The sequence below is a fragment of the Harmonia axyridis genome, chromosome X (genome assembly GCF_914767665.1).
Source record: "Harmonia axyridis chromosome X, icHarAxyr1.1, whole genome shotgun sequence".
NCBI classification, from domain to species: Eukaryota; Metazoa; Arthropoda; class Insecta; order Coleoptera; family Coccinellidae; genus Harmonia; species Harmonia axyridis.
In genome coordinates this window covers 33,884,241-33,900,431 of record NC_059508.1, presented here as the reverse complement: position 1 = coordinate 33,900,431, position 16,191 = coordinate 33,884,241, and positions in this window count along the sequence as shown.

Genomic DNA, 16,191 nt, shown 5'->3' with positions numbered 1-16,191 from the left:
GATACAGTGCGTCATGAACACATCCAAAAAGAAGGTTCTTCTGTATGTTCCTCCAGGCTATAAACAAAATATCGACAGACAGCAACGAGAAAGAAATACATATGCACTTATGGTTCAATGCAAAGATGGAGAATACAGAGAAACGCTCAAGAATGTGAGAAATGCTTTCAAGGACTTACCTGCTTCAAAATCCATACGTGGGATACGGAGCACAAAGGAAGGGAAAATGATCATTACCATAGACAAATCTGAAGAGGTATGTAAGTCACTGTCAGAGGCTATGAATAACTTCAACAGCAACCTGAAATATAATATTCTGCGTGGAAATAAAAAGAAGGAAACATTACACATCAGAGGAATGGACGCGGAAACGACGAAGGAGGAGGTGAAAATAGCCTTAAAAGAAGCACTCGGAGAAGAAGACGACCAGAAAATCACGGTGGGAGAGCTGAGGCCTAATATGAATGATACACAAGCTGTCACAGTGAGAGTCGAGGAGGGAACTTTCACCAAACTTAGTGGAAATAAGAAAATAAGGATAGGGCTGGCAAATTGCCAAATAACAAAGAGGGTGGAGTTGATGCACTGTATTAGATGCTGGGGATATGAGCATAAATTGGAAACATGTGAGGGCCCAGATAGAAGAGACGCATGCTATAAATGCGGAGAGAACGGACATGCAGCAAAAAGCTGCAAGAATGAACCATTCTGCGTACTATGCAATGAAAAAGACCACTCCGCCGGATCAGGAAAATGTAGGGTTTTCAAAGAAACCCTAGCAAGAGAAAAGAGAATACGGAGAGTGTATGGAGAAGATTTTGGGTTCGAAGTGGGGAAAGATACGGGCAACGAGGGACCCGATGATAAAATGCAAACTGAATAACCCAATCGAAACAAGGAAGCAGATGTCTTGCATCGAAAGTGTGCGTTATTATACATGGGCATTATACACCCACAAAATATATTTTAGCCTTGTTTTTTTGCTTATTTATATGAAGCAGGAAATGCAAACAGCCTTCGCTGGTGAACAATATCTACAATATTTTAAGTATACAACTAGAAGAGCTACATTTACAGAGTTTTACCATTTCATCTATACAACTGCCTGTTATTTTATTTATGTATCTGTTTATTTATTTATTTATTCACCTCGTGTTATTGGTTTATTGGTTTTACATATACAAAGTTTTTATTGGAGTTTTATCTATATTAATTTATTGGTTTTACATATACACAGTTTTTATTGGAGTTTTATATATATTAATTTATTGGTTGTATATATAAATTTTATATATACAATGGTTTTAAAGTTTTACATAACTATTTATTATTTTATATATTTATATGTTGAAATAGTGATTGTGATATATCGTGAGTTGTATTGGACACAATGGCGCGAATACTACAGCTAAACCTTGGAAGAGCCAAAGAGGCTCACGATTTAGCTTTTGAGGAAGCTATGAGGAAGAAAGTGGACCTACTAATAATTTCAGAACCAAATAAGAAAATCAGCAAGAGTAGGGGATGGATCACGGATAGTCGGGGAGACATATCGGTGGTAGTGGTCAACAAGGGTTTGGAAATAGATGAGGTCGACAGGAAGGAAGGATACGTTCACGTCAGACTGTTTGGAATACACATATATGCAACGTATATATCTCCAAATATCGCCTTGATAGACTTCAAGCAAAAAATAGACGAAATCTTTGAAGAAGCTTCCTCCCACCCAACTAAGTCTATAGTGGCTGGGGACGTGAACGCTAAGTCATCCCTGTGGGGGTCACCCTTTGCTGACGCCCGCGGTGAACACATTGAGGACTGGATGTCTCAGCTAGCATGGTCAGCAAAAAATACTGGTACTCACACTTTTGAACGTGGAAAATCAAAAACATACATTGACGTGACCCTAAGCTCACTACAGATGGCAAAAAATATTAAAAACTGGCAAGTAGAGCATATAAACCCGTTCACACACCATGGCCATATAAGTTATGAAATAAAAACAGACATAAGAATCCAGAGACACGAACCAAGGAAAACTTACCTCAATGCTGGAAAATATGTCCAACTCCTAAGAGAGATCGACGAGAAAACGGGAGATGATGTATACGTGAGTATGGTCAGCGCTTTCCGGGAATCGACGACAGAGGTCAGAGGGGGGAGTAGCCAGAGGCCATATTGGTGGAGTGAGGAATTGGAAAAAGCCAGAATTGAACATGTCAGACTGAGAAGACAATACACGCGATGTAAAGGACCGGAAGAGGAGCGAATATTGCTACTGCAGAGAGCGAAGGAACAGGCTAGGCTAATGAAGAAAATGATCCGGACATCGAAGAGGAACAGCTGGAAAAATGTCCTGTCTGACCTCGAGAACGACATCTGGGGAGAGGGCTATCGCATTGTCTGCGGACACTGTATGAGGGGTAAGATACCATATAAGATACCAGCAGCAAAAAGAAGAAGAATACTAAGCGATCTGTTCCCAGACTCGAAAATAAGGCCTAAAAGAGCACGCTCTGGTATCACAGTACCAGAGCCTTTCACTATGAAGGAGTTGGAGATAGGAATGCGGGGAATAAAAAATGGAAAAGCTCCTGGACCCGATGGACTTTCCGTGGAGGCGCTGAAGATAGCCCACAAGATCATACCGGACAAATTGCTGACTAAGCTCAATGAACTGCTGAGAAAACAGGAGTTTCCTGACTCCTGGAGGACAGCAAGAGTGGTCCTCCTCCCAAAGGAGGGAAAGGATCCAGATCTTTCCACTAGCTACAGGCCGATATGTCTCCTAAACACCATGAACAAACTTTACGAAAGATTAATTGTAAATAGGCTCGAGGTGGAACTTGAGGAAAAGAGCTTGTTGTCGCAGAGTCAGCACGGTTTTAGGAAAGGAAAGTCAACAGTCTCAGCAATCTTGGAGGTGAAGAATGGGATAGAGAAGTCTGAATCAAAATGGTGTGTCGCGATATCGCTTGACATCAAGAATGCTTTTAATACGGCAAGATGGGAGCACATTATGGACAGCTTGACAGAGGGAAACGTTAGCGAGTACTTATTAAGATGCGTGGACTCATATTTCGGAAGAAGGTCAGTCAAGTGTGGAAGTGTGAAACACAGGTGTGCGATGGGGGTCCCCCAGGGATCCGTGATGGGACCAGTTCTATGGAATGTTATGTACGATGGAGTTCTCAGAGAGCCATACGACGAGAAAGTAACCGCAGTGGCGTATGCGGATGATCTTCTATTTCTGGTGGAGGGGAAAGATGAGAATGAGGTGAAGAGCAGAGCGGAGAGGACAATGAGTTTGGCGGTGATGTGGATGAGGAAAAAAGGGTTGGAGATTGCGCCCCAGAAGACGGTAATGGCAATTATGAGAGCACCAAGGAACAAGAAGACGATTGAGATAACCGTGGAGGGCACTAGGGTGGAAGCAAGTCCGAGTTTAAAACACCTGGGAGTGATACTCGGGAGAAATATGAAATTTTCAGCACATGTGAGATACATGGTTGAAAAGGCCGAGGCAAAGTGTGCACAGTTGCAGCGGATCATGCCAAATATTGGCGGACCAGCTTATGCAAAGCGGAGGCTGCTGTGCGGTATCATTCACAGCATCGTCCTGTACGCATCCCCAGTATGGAGAGAGGTAATAGAGATCGGAACGCACAGCAGAAAACTAATCTCAGTGCAGAGAAAGGGGCTTCTGAGAGCGATATCTGCGTATCGGACGGTGTCGGCGGAGGCGGCACAGGTGATCGCGGGTTTTCCGCCGGTGGACCTCATGGTGAAAGAGAGGTGCTTCCTATACAAAGTGGGAGGACGCACGGAGGGAATGAGAAGAATGGCTCGAAGAAGGACAAACAGTAGATGGCAACAGAGATGGGAGAGTAACACCGAAAGGGCGACCTGGACCAAAAGATTGATAGCCAACATAGAACAATGGACAGAATGTAAGCACAAAAGAACTTGCTATTTCTTCACTCAGTTCCTTACGGGTCACGGCTCTTACTGGTCCTTCACGTGCAGAATAGGGAAGTCCACAACAGATCTGTGCATGGGATGCAATAAAAGGGATAGTCCTGAGCACATGTTCGTGGAGTGTGCCAGGTGGGACAGCGAAAGATCAGAGATGGTGGAGAATCTCGGATTTATGCCGACGATAGAGGAGATGATCCCTAGGATGTTGGAGGACGAGGAAGTATGGAGGGAGATATACAATTATGTGGTGAGGGTTATGACAAGGAAGGAGTTGGAGGACAGAATGACACAGCGCGCAGAAGGAACTAATCAATGAATGAAATGGAACAAACCGGGTTACGCACTTGATGCACGGGCTCTATAGCCTAGCCAAGTGGCGATGATACCCGGGGAAAGAGGAGGGGGTTTTAGTGAGGTGAGAGTCCCACACAAATCCAGCGGCAACGTAACATCTTCTGGCTCGCCGCTGGAGAAGGCATTAGCTTTCCCCCTACCTCAGGGCCAAAAAAAAAAAAAAAAAAAAAAAAAAAAAAAAAAAAGGTTAGGTTAGGTTAGGTTAGGTTAGGTTAGGTTAGGTTAGGTTAGGTTAGGTTAGGTTAGGTTAGGTTAGGTTAGGTTAGGTTAGGTTAGGTTAGGTTAGGTTAGGTTAGGTTAGGTTAGGTTAGGTTAGGTTAGGACCGCGCTAGGTGATGGATGATTCTGTAAAATTGTGAAATGATTTTACTACCCCTAATACATCGATTTTACCCTTAGGTAAAATGGGGAGGAGCTTAGCTTGGGAGGTATATACAAGGGTATGGTTGGGGCGGAGGATGGGGACGCGGGTCGTCTATTCGTGGAGAGCTCGAAGAGTAGATTCGGAAAAAGGGGCGGGGCTTAGTAGGAGTGGGCGGGGCTTCCGGGAAAGGGGGCGTGGCCTACGAAAAGGGGGCGTGGTTTCCGGAAAAGGGTATTTTCGGATTCTAGAGCGTTTTCTGATCATTTTAGATGTATTTTCAGACTTCTATCTCTTGCGGTTCAGGAGTTATGTCGATTATTTCGGGTAAGACATCATTGGATTTTTATGAGATTTTGTAGGTTGATTATTCGTGATTTCAACGTTCGATTTTACCCTTGGGTAATTCTGGTAGAATCATAGATCCGAAGAAACAGTGAGGGTTTTGGTAGGGGCGGAGGATGGGGACGCGGGGTTCCGTCTATAATGAGTGGACGTGTTTTATCTTTAAGCGTATATATTTGTATTTCGATTCAAAGTTATATATTTCATGTAATTACAATTTTTAGAAGAATTACTATTTTTAGAAGAATTATCATTTTCAGCATAACTACTATTTTTAGAGATTTGTTGTTTCATGAAAAATACGAAAATTGAGAATTAAATAGTTATTTATTGTGGAAATTGTACATTTTTTTAACCAGCCAACAATCTTACGGGGCCGGGGGGGGAATAGGGGCCCTAGGTGGGTAATATATAATGAAAATATTGATCTCTTATTGAAACTTACATCTGAAAAATCAAGAAATTTCAAGGAAAAGTGGGCGTGGCTTCAATAAAGAGGGGCGTGGTCTAACTAAAAAGGGGCGTGGTTTCCCAAAAAGAGTATTTTCGGATTCTAGAGCCTTTTCTGATCATTTAGGACGTATTTTCAGACTTCCATCTTTTGTGGTTTCAGAGTTATGTCGATTATTTCGGGTAAGATATCCTTGGATTTGTATGAGATCTCAGAGGTTGATTCTCTGTTATTTGAAGTATCGTTTTTAATATTAGGTAATTAGGGGAGAAGCTTAGATTGGAAGAAATAGTGTATAGAGTTTTAATTTCGCGTGTTTATCTTTGTATTTTGATTGAAACTTATGTATCTCATGTGATTCTTAGAAAAATTACTATTTTTACAAGTATCACTATTTTGAAAGGATGTGTGCTTTATGATAAGTACTTGTTGTTTCATGATGAATAGGAAAATTAATAAGAAAATAGCTATTTCTTCAACCACCCAACAATCTTACGGGGCCGGAGGGGAATAGGGGCCCTGGGTGGGTTATATAACGACAATATTGATCTGTCATTGAAAGTTAATTGTGAAAATTCAATAAAATTCAAGAGAAAGTGGGCGTCGTCTCTTTGAGAGGTGGGTGTGATCTACCAAAAAGGGGGCGTGGTTTCTCAAAAAGGGTATTTTTGTATTCTACAGCCTCTTGTGATCACTTTAGATTTATTTTCAGACATCTATTTCTTGTCGTCTCTTAGATATGTCGATTATTTCGTAGAAGATACCCTTGGATTTCTATGAGACTTTACAGGTTGATTCTCCTGGATATCAAGTATTTTTTTCACCCTTGGGTAATTAGGGGAGAAGCTTAGATTGGAAGAAACAATGAGGTTTCAGTATATAGCGTTTTACTTTCGAGTGTTTTTCTTCGTATTTAGAATCAAACTTATATATCTCATGTGATTTTTAGAGAAATTACTATTTTTAGAAGAATAACTATTTTGAAAAGAAGTGTGGTCTATGAGAAGTAGTTGTTGCTTCAAGAAAAATAGGAAATTTGAGAATAATATAGCTATTTCTCGTAGAGAATGTTATTTTTCTTCAACCACCCAACAATCTTACGGGGCCGGAGGGCAATAGGGGCCCTGGGTGGGTAATATATAACGAGAATATTGATCTGTCATTAAAATTGAAGTGTGAAAATTGTAGAAAAATTGAGGAAAAGTATGCATTAAAAATGGGAGTGGTCACTGAAAAGTGGCCGTGGTTTCTCTAAAAATAGGAAATTTCAGGATAAAATTGCTATTTCTCGTAGAGAATAATAGAAGAGCACAATAATATCATAACATTAATAATAGTAGAAGAATGTTCAATAAACATTGAATAATTAATAGTGTTTTGATTGAGATTTAGCAGAAGAGCTACCTCCAGTCGTTCCAGTTTTCTTTGGTAAGAGTACAGCTTGGATATTAGGCAGTACACCACCTTGAGCAATAGTGACTCCAAATAAGAGCTTATTCAATTGTAATTTGAATGTAATTGTTTTCAATCAGCCAACAATTTAACGGGGCCGGAGGGGAATAGGGGCCCTGGGCGGGTTATATAATGAGAATAGTGATCTATCATTAAAACTGAAGTGTGAAAATTGATGTTATTTCTGAATAATAGGAAAATTGAAAATGAAATAATTTTTCAGAATGCTTTGGACTTTAATCAAGCAACAATTTTACGGGGCCGGGGGGGAAAAGGGGCCCTGGGTGGGTTATATATAATCATGATCATTATTTAATGAGCATGTTGCTTTGAAATCAAACATTATTATTGCAATACAATTACATTGTTCACATAGTCCAGAAAATTTCAAATTAAATAAATTTTAAATTTTAGAAAAATGAAAAAAAGGTATCAAGAGAATGAAATAGTTAAAAGTAATAATTTTCAATAAATCAGCCAACAATTTCACGGGGCCGGAAGGGAATAGGGGCCCTGGGTGGGTAATAAATAACGAGAATATTGATCACTATATCTATTTAGTTAGATATAATTGATATCTACGTTTGATAAGTATATATGAATATTATAATAGAAAAGCAGAATCAAATCGCATAATGAAATTGTTCAAAGTGGTTTTGAATGTTTTGAAAAATTAGTAGAGCTATTTATAGAGAGGCTGATGATATACAGGGTCATTCGGTTTTCGGTACATTCAGATAGAGGCTTGGAGAGAAGTGTATATTTGATATTATCGAATAAACATTTTATGGATATACGGGGTGTACGTACGATGGTACAATGTTATAACATTTTGATTGATTTTCTCAGTGAAATATTGCTGAAGAATGATGATTTTAACGTTTACATCGAGAACATATACTCCGACGAACATTTTAAAGGAGGGTTCAATGAGAAATATTTCTATTGGAAATTTTTGTAGTGGATTATAATAACGGGAATTCTGTCATAGCATCAGGTGGGTGATCCTTCGATCTACAAAGAAATATTAGTTTCATGGAAATAAACATAAATTATTCGAAATCCAACCAATAATCATCATCATTTCTTATAACACTTCATTTATTTACGCATAAGTTATATTAATAATGCCGGAGAAAAATCCGTTTGAAGGGAAAATATATAGTTGAAGTATAAAGTGGAGTATCTAATTAATATATCGAATATAAATCTGCCTTAATAGTAATGAATGTGAATTAAATATGGATCTCTCTCGTCTTATACAGGGTTACTCTTGTTGTTTGTCGTATCTTCGTAAGACATAGTATTGTTAGCTATTTATCGTTGAGAATGTTATGTTTCTTAAATCCAGCCAACATTTTCACGGGGCCGGAGGGAAATAGGGGCCCTGGGTGGGTTATATAAATAGATTATTGATCTGTCATTAAAAGTGTAGTTTGAAAATGCAGGAAAAAGTGGGTGTGGCTTATCGAGAAATAGGAAAATCTAAAATTAAATAGTTCTTTCACTTGAAAATTGTAATTTTTTTACAATCAATCAGCCAACAATTTCACGGGGCCGGAGGGGAATAGGGGCCCTGGGTGGGTTATATAAATAGATAATTGATCTGTAATTAAAACTGAAGTGTAAAAATTGACGAAAAATCAACGACATTTTGTGTGAACAAGTTATGATAAAAATTGTTAAAAATTATATGTCGTGTACCATTGATTCTTAGAATTAAATGTCGATATGGAAGGGACCGTGTTTTACCGATGAGGGAGAATAGTATTTGGATGAACTGTAAGTAATTGGGCGTGGTCAATTATAGGGGGCGTGGTTCGGATAAGTGGGCGGGGCTATCTTATAACAGTCGTATCTCCGTAACGGGAGGTGCTACGGAGGTGCGGATGGTACCGTTGGATTCGTCGTCGATCCTAGATTACATTTCAGTCTTTACATCTCTTCAATACTGGACAGGGGTGGAGATAATGACATGTGAAAAAAAAGTTCCAGAAATCGCTCTAACCTAAGGAGATCTCGCCTAACCTTGTTAACATAATTCTTCGAGATCTCTTATATTTACCGAGTTACGTTATATCTGGAGAACCGTTGATCCTAGAGAGGTGCCGATTGTATTTTCGAGTTCTCCAGGACCGGGAGCAACTTTTTCGTCATTTTTGAAATTTTCGAAAATCTCGAAAATTTCGAGAACCGCTGGTCCTAGCGAACGATTTTTGCCATTTTCGAGATCCCCTCGATCGTACCTTTCATTTGATACCAAACTCGACATGTTTCGGAATTTTCAAAAATTCGCGTCGTGTGCCATTGATTCTTAAAGTTTTTTGTGGATCTGGTAGGGTCCGTGTTCTTCCGAAGGGGATGGAGACTTTTGGGATGGTCTATAATTAATTAGGCGTGTCCAATTATAGTGGGCGTGGTTTGGAAAAGTGGGCGTGGCCATCTTATAACGGCTGTATCTCCTCAACGGAGGGTGCTACGGAGGTGCGGATGGTACCGTTGGATTCGTCGTCGATCCTAGATTACATTTCAGTCTTTACATCTCTTGAATACTGGACAGGGGTGGAGATAATGACATGTGAAAAAAATGTTCCAGAAATCGCTCTAACCTAAGGAGATCTCGCCTAACCTTGTTAACATAATTCTTCGAGATCTCCTATATTTACTGAGTTACGTTATATATGGAGAACCGTTGATCCTAGAGAGGTGTCGATAGTATTTTTGTACTCTCCAGGTCCGGGAGCACCTTTTTAGCAATTTTTGAAATTTTGAAAAATGTTGAATATTTCGAGGACCGTACCTCCTACAGAACAATTTTCGACATTTTTGAGATCCTCTCGAACGTACCTTTCATTTGATACCAAACATAAAAAATCGTTTGGTTTGTTTACTTTTTTTGAAATCGTGATAACTCGGAAACCGTTCGGCTTACCTAACAATTTTAGACATTTTTGAGATCCATAAAATAAGACCTTTCATTTGATACCAAATTCTTCACTATTTGGATTTGTTTACATTTCTTAAAATGTTAATAACTCCTGAACCGTTGATCCTACACAACAATTCTATTACTATTTCATTGTATCATCTATCAGCCAACAATTTTACGGGGCCGGGGGGGAATAGGGGCCCTGGGTGGGTAATATATAAGAAGAATATTGATATGTAATTAAAAGTGAAGCTTGAAAATTGGTGAAAATTCAAGGAAAAGTAGGCGTGGTCTGATGAAAAGTGGGTGTGGCTTCTCTCAAAATAGGAAATTCCAGAAGAATATTGCTATTTCTAGTAGAGAATACATTTTTTTCCAATCACCCAACAATTTCACGGGGCCGGGGGGGAATAGGGGCCCTGGGTGGGTAATATATAAGGAGAATATAAATCTGTCATAAAAAGTTTTATACTGAACCTCTTATAAATAAATATATTGTATATACCTATAATGCTTTATGAGAACCTACTAGCGTGTAATTTGGGAAAGTGGGCGTGGTTTATAAAAGTGGGCGGGGTTATCTTATAATGGCTGTATCTCCGTAACGGGAGGTGCTACGGAGTTGCGGATTATATCGTTGGATTCGTCGTCGATCCTAGATAACATTTCAACAAAAAAATTCTTTAGGTATGGGACGGGGTCCGAGATAATGACACGTTTAGTAAAAGTGCCAGAAATCGCTCTAACCTAAGGAGAATTGACCTAATGAGCTATCATAATTCTTCAAGATCCCTTATATTTACTGAGTAACGTTATTTTGGAAGAACCGTAGGTCCTACCGAATATTCTATGACATTTTTGAGATCCTCTTGGCCGTACCTTTCATTTGATACCAAACATGAAAAATTTCGGGTTTGTTTACATTTATTAAAATCGTAATAACTAGGAAACCGTTGATGCTAGTCAAAAATTTGTGACATAATTGACATCCATAATTTCAGACCTTTCGTTTGATACCAAATTAGTCAATGTTTTTGGTTTGTTTACATTTATTAAAATGTTAATAACGCGGAAACTGTTGATCCTACCCAAGAATTTTTGATATATTTTTGATCGATAATTTTAGACCTTTCATTTGATACCAAACACGTGAGTTTATCAATTTTAAATTCATTTCAAATGTTGATTTTTTTAAGGCCGAATCCACTATTTCATTGTATCATCTATCAGCCAACAATTTTACGGGACCGGGGGGGAATAGGGGCCCTGGGTGGGTAATATATAACGAGAATATGGATCTGTCATTTGAAGTTGAATACTGAACCCCTTATAAATTAATATATTGTATATACCTATAATATTTCAAGATATCCGAGTGACGTATAATTTGAGAAAGTGGGAGTGGTTTGGAAAAGTAGGCGGGGCTATGTTATAACGGCCGTATCTCCTCAACGGAGGGTGCTACGGAGGTGCGGATGGTACCGTTGGATTCGTCGTCGATCCTAGATTACATCTCAACAAAAAAATTCTCTAGGTATGGGACGGGGGTTGAGATAATGACACGTTTTCTAAAAGTGCCAGAAATCGCTCTAACCTACGGAGAAGTCTCCTAATGAGCTCACATAATTTCGTAGATCATGTAATTAATTTTAATCAATCATCCAACAATTTTTCGGGGCCGGAGGGGAATAGGGGCCCTGGGTGGGTAATATATAACGACAATATAGATCTGTCATAAAAAGTTAAATACTGAACCCCTTACAAATAATTATATTTCATATACCTATAATGCTTTATGAGAACCGACTAACGTCTAATTTGGGAAAGTGGGCGTTGTTCATACAAGTGGGCGGGGCTATCTTATAATGGCTGTATCTTCGTAACGGGAAGTGCTACGGAGGTGCGGATAGTATAGTTGGATTCCCCTTCGCTCATAGATTACATTTCAACAAAAAAATTCTTTAGGTATGGGACGGGGTTAGAGATAATGACACGTTTAGTAAAAGTTCCAGAAATCGCTCTAACCTAAGGAGAAGTCTCCTAATGAGTTAACATAATTCTTCAATATCTCTTATATTTACGGAGTTACGTTATATCTTGAGAACGACGGATCGTAGCGAGGTGCCGAATGTATTTTAGCACTCGTCAGGACTGGGAGCAACTTTTTCGTCATTTTTGAATTTTTAGAAAATCTCGAAAATTTCGAGAACGGGCGGGGCTATCTTATAACGGCTGTATCTCAGTAACGGAAGGCGATACGGAGGTGCGGATGGTATAGTTGGATTCCCCTTCGCTCATCGATTACATTCCAACAAAAAAATTCTCAAGGTATGGGACGGGGGTAGGGATAATGACACGTTTTCTAAAAGTGTCTGAAATCGCTCTAACCTACGGAGAAGTCTCCTAATGAGCTCACATAATCTCGTAGATCATGTTATTAATTTTAATCAATCACCCAACAATTTTTCGGGGCCGGAGGGGAATAGGGGCCCTGGGTGGGTAATATATAACGACAATATAGGTCTGTCATGAAAAGTTAAATACTGAACCCCTTACAAATAATTATATTTTATATACCTATAATGCTTTATGAGAACCGACTAGCGTCTAATTTGGGAAAGTGGACGTGGTTTATAAAAGTGGGCGGGGCTATATTATAACGGCCGTATCTCCGTAACGGAAGGTGCTACGGAGGTGCGGATAGTATAGTTGGATTCCCCTTCGCTCATAGATTACATTTCAACAAAAAATTTCTCTAGGTATGGGACGGGGGTAGAGATAATGACACGTTTAGTAAAAGTGCCAGAAATCGCTCTAACCTAAGGAGAAGTCTCCTAATGAGCTAACATAATTCTTCAAGATCTCTTATATTTACTGAGTAACGTTATTTCGGAAGAACCGTAGGTCCTACCGAATATTCTATGACATTTTTAAGATCCTCTCGGCCGTACCTTTCATTTGATACCAAACATGAAAAAATTCGGGTTTGTTTACATTTATTAAAATCGTAATAACTCTGAAACCGTTGATGCTAGTCAAAAATTTGTGACATTATTGACATCCATAATTTCAGACCTTTCGTTTGATACGAAATTAGTCAATGTTTTTGGTTTGTTTACATTTATTAAAATGTTAATAACGCGGAAACTGTTGATCCTACCCAAGAATTTTTGATATATTTTTGATCGATAATTTTAGACCTTTCATTTGATACCAAACACGTGAGTTTATCAATTTGAAATTCATTTCAAATGTCGATTTTTTGAAGGCCGAATCCACTATTTCATTGTATCATCTATCAGCCAACAATTTTACGGGACCGGGGGGGAATAGGGGCCCTGGGTGGGTAATGTATAACGAGAATATAAATCTGTCATAAAAAGTTAAATACTGAACCTCTTATAAAAAAATTTATTGTATATACCTATAATCCTTTATGAGAACCGACTAACGTATTATTTGAGAAAATGGGCGTGGTTTGAAAAAGAGGGCGGGGCTATCTTATAACGGCTGTATCTCAGTAACGGAAGGTGCTACGGAGGTGCGAATGGTACCGTTCGATTCGTCGTCGATCCTAGATTACATTTCAACCTTTACATCTCTTAGGTACTGGACAGGGGTGGAGATAATGACATGTTTAGTAAAAGTGCCAGAAATCGCTCTAACCTAAGGAGATCTCTCCTAATGAGCCCACATAATCCGTCAAGATCTCCTATAGTTATAGAGTTACGTAATATCTGGAGAACCGCAGTTCCTACAGAACAATTTCAGACATTTTTGAGATCTCCTCGATCGTACCTTTCGTTTGATACCAAACATGAAAAATTTTGGGTTTGTTTACATTTTTTGAAATCGTAATAACTTGGACACCGTTGATGCTAGTCGAAAATTTGTTACATTTTTGAGATCCATTATTCAAGACCTTTCGTTTGATACCAAATTAGTCAATGTTTTGGGTTTGTTTACATTAATTAAAATGCTAATAACTTGAAAACCGTTGATCCTAGCCAACAATTTTTGATATATCTTTGATCGATAATTTTAGACCTTTCATTTGATACTTAAATCAACAATATTTTTATAAATTTTCAATTCTTAATAACTCGGAAACCGTTTAACCCATCAAACAATTTAAGACATTTTTGATGTCGATAATTCTGGATCTTTCGTTTGATACCACACTCTACAATTTTTTGGGTTTGTTTACATTTATTAAAATCGTAATAACTCGGAAACCGTTGATGCTACTCAAAAATTTGTGACATAATTGACATCCATAATTTCAGACCTTTCGTTTGATACCAAATTACTCAATGTTTTTGGTTTGTTTACATTTATTAAAATGTTAATAACGCGGAAACTGTTGATCCTACCCAAGAATTTTTGATATATTTTTGATCGATAATTTTAGACCTTTCATTTGATACCAAACACGTGAGTTTATCAATTTTAAATTCATTTCAAATGTTGATTTTTTTAAGGCCGAATCCACTATTTCATTGTATCATCTATCAGCCAACAATTTTACGGGACCGGGGGGGAATAGGGGCCCTGGGTGGGTAATATATAACGAGAATATGGATCTGTCATTTGAAGTTGGATACTGAACCCCTTATAAATTAATATATTGTATATACCTATAATATTTCAAGATATCCGAGTGACGTATAATTTGAGAAAGTGGGAGTGGTTTGGAAAAGTAGGCGGGGCTATGTTATAACGGCCGTATCTCCTCAACGGAGGGTGCTACGGAGGTGCGGATGGTACCGTTGGATTCGTCGTCGATCCTAGATTACATCTCAACAAAAAAATTCTCTAGGTATGGGACGGGGGTTGAGATAATGACACGTTTAGTAAAAGTGCCAAAAATCGCTCTAACCTAAGGAGAACTTACCTAATTAGCCCACATAATTCTTCAAGATCTCTTATATTTACTGAGTAACGTTATTTCGGGAGAACCGTAGGTCCTACCGAATATTCTATGACATTTTTGAGATCCTCTCGGCCGTACCTTTCATTTGATACCAAACATGGCAAATGTTGGGTTTGTTTACTTTTATTAAAATCGTAATAACTCGGAAACCGTTGATGATACTCAAAAATTTGTGACATTACTGAGATCCATAATTTAACACCTTTCGTTTGATACCAAATTTGTCAATTTTTTGGGTTTGTTTACATTTATTAAAATCGTAATAACGCGAAAACCGTTGGTCGTAGCGAACAATTTTTTACTTATTTGAGATCGATAATTTTAGATCTTTAGTTTGATACCAATTTCAACGATTTGTTTAGATATTTTCAATTGTTAATAACTCGGAAACCGTTGATGCTAGAGAATAATTTTAAACTTAATAGAGATCCATAATTCAAGACCTTTCGTTTGATACCAAATTCAACAATGTTTTAGGAATTTTTCAATTCTTAATAACTCGAAAAGTGTTGATCCTAGAGAATAAATTTGGACATATTGGAGATCGATAATTTCAGACCTTTCATTTGATACTAAAGTCAATACTTTTTCGGTTTGTTTACAATTCTTAAATTGTTAATAACTCGAGAACCGTCGAGCCTACCCAACAATTTTTGACATTTTTGAGCTCGATAATTGAAGACCTTTCATTTGATATCCTCCTCGACAAATTTTGGGTTTGTTTAAATTTTTTAAAATGTTAATAACTCGGAAATCGTTGATCCTATCCAAGCAATTGAAACATATTTGAGTTCGATAATTTTATACCTTTCATTCGATACAAAGCACGTGAGTTTATCAATTTTAATTTCATTTCAAATGTCGAATTTTGAAGGGCGAATTCACTATAACATTGTATCATCAACAATTTTACGGGGCCGGGGGGGAATAGGGGCCCTGGGTGGGTAATATGTAATGAGAATAATGATCTGTCATTAAAAGTTGAATACTGAACCCCTTATAAATAAATATATTGTAGATACCTATAATGCTTTATGAGAACCGAGTAACGTATAGTTTGAGAAAGTGGGCGTGGTTTGAGAAAGTGGGCGGGCCTTTGTTATAATGGCCGTATCTCCGTAACGGAAGGTGCTGCGGAGGTGCGGATGGTATAGTTGGATTCCTCTTCGCTCATAGATTACATTTCAACAAAAAAATTCGCTAGGTATGAAACGGGGGTAGAGATAATGACACGTTTTCTAAAAGTGCCAGAAATCGCTCTAACCTAAGGAGAACTGACCTAATGAGCTAACATAATTCTTCAAGATCGTAACGGGAGGTGCTACGGAGGTGCGGATGGTACCGTTGGATTTCCCTTCGATCCTAGATTACATTTCAACAAAAAAATT